The 1,469-nt window shown below is 42.1% G+C and overlaps 1 non-coding gene across 1 annotated transcript; it reads left to right on the top strand.

Annotated features, from left to right (window-relative positions):
• Positions 1-775: 775 nt before the first annotated feature.
• On the top strand, positions 776-882 carry LOC127099678 (small nucleolar RNA R71). The gene has a single exon (XR_007794155.1). It is a non-coding gene; the product is annotated as a small nucleolar RNA R71 (small nucleolar RNA).
• The last annotated feature ends 587 nt before the right edge of the window (positions 883-1,469 follow it).

Raw genomic sequence — 1,469 nt, 5'->3', positions numbered from 1 at the left:
GAATGTACCAGTTGGTGCAGCGGTAGGTGCTTGTTGTTGAGCTACTTGAGATATTTGCGTTTCCAGCATTTTGTTATGGGTAGCCAAGGCATCTACTTTGCTTGCGAGTTGTTTAAGTTGTTCGCCAGTGTGTATGTTCTGGTTTAAGAAATCTTTATTGGTTTGTTGTTGGGAAGCTATAAAGTTTTCCATCATGATTTCCAAGTTGGATTTTCTAGGGGTATTATTGTTAGGATTCGGTTTCTGATATCCTGGAGGTATAGATGGGGCTTGATTTGGAGACTGTCCAGGTGCGTATAAAGCATTATTACTCTTATATGAGAAGTTTGGATGGTTCTTCCAATTTGGATTATAGGTATTCGAATAGGGGCTTCCTTGAGCATAGTTTACTTGCTCTGTTTGGATTCCAGTCAAGAGTTGACATTCCGCAGGAGTGTGGCCTTGGATTCCACAGACCTCGCAATTCTGAGTTATAGCAACCACGGCTGCTGGAGGCGATACGTTTAAACTTTCAATCTTCTGGACCAAAGCATCCACTTTTGCATTGACGTGATCAAGGTTACTTATCTCGTACATGCCAGTTTTCGGTTGAGGTTTTTCCACTGTTGTTCGTTCGGTTCCCCACTGATAGTGGTTTTGGGCCATGCTCTCGATAAGCTGGTAAGCATCAGCATAAGGTTTGTTCATTAGTGCACCACCTGCAGCGGCGTCTATTGTTAACCTTGTATTGTATAAGAGACCATTATAAAATGTGTGAATTACTAACCAGTCTTCCAAACCATGGTGTGGGCAAAGTCTCATCATGTCTTTGTATCTTTCCCATGCTTCGAAAAGGGACTCGTTGTCTTTCTGTTTAAATCCATTTATCTGGGCTCTTAACATAGCTGTTTTGCTTGGTGGAAAATATCGGGCAAGAAAAACTTTCTTCAACTCGTTCCATGTGGTGACTGAGTTGGAAGGAAGAGATTGAAGCCATCTTCTAGCGCTATCTCTTAATGAGAAAGGAAAAAGACGAAGTCGAATTGCCTCTGAAGTGACACCATTAGCTTTAACAGTATCAGCGTATTGGACAAATACGGATAAATGAAGGTTTGGATCTTCGGTAAGATTTCCAGAGAATTGGTTCTGTTGCACAGCCTGCAACAACGAAGGTTTAAGTTCAAAGTTGTTTGCTTCGATTGCGGGCGGAGCAATACTTGAATGCGGTTCATCTTGCGATGGAGCGGCGTAATCTCTAAGAGCACGAGCTGGTTCTGCCATCTCGGTTAAAGAAGGAAAATCTTTGAGATCAGGAAGGTCTATAGGAGGGAGATTGTTTTCAGCACGATATTCCCGAATTCGTCGTAAGACTCGGAGATATAGTTCTATATCGTTGATTCGTAAATAGAGCGGTTCGCCTTGAGAGCGAGTGCGTGGCATACAAATCAACGAAAGAAAGAAAATAGAAGAAAAAGAAACCTTAGTCTCTA

This window comes from Lathyrus oleraceus, chromosome 6 (genome assembly GCF_024323335.1).
Source record: "Lathyrus oleraceus cultivar Zhongwan6 chromosome 6, CAAS_Psat_ZW6_1.0, whole genome shotgun sequence".
Classification (NCBI taxonomy): Eukaryota; Viridiplantae; Streptophyta; class Magnoliopsida; order Fabales; family Fabaceae; genus Lathyrus; species Lathyrus oleraceus.
The sequence above is the reverse complement of the archived record's forward strand: the minus strand, read 5'-3'. Positions and strand labels throughout refer to the sequence as shown.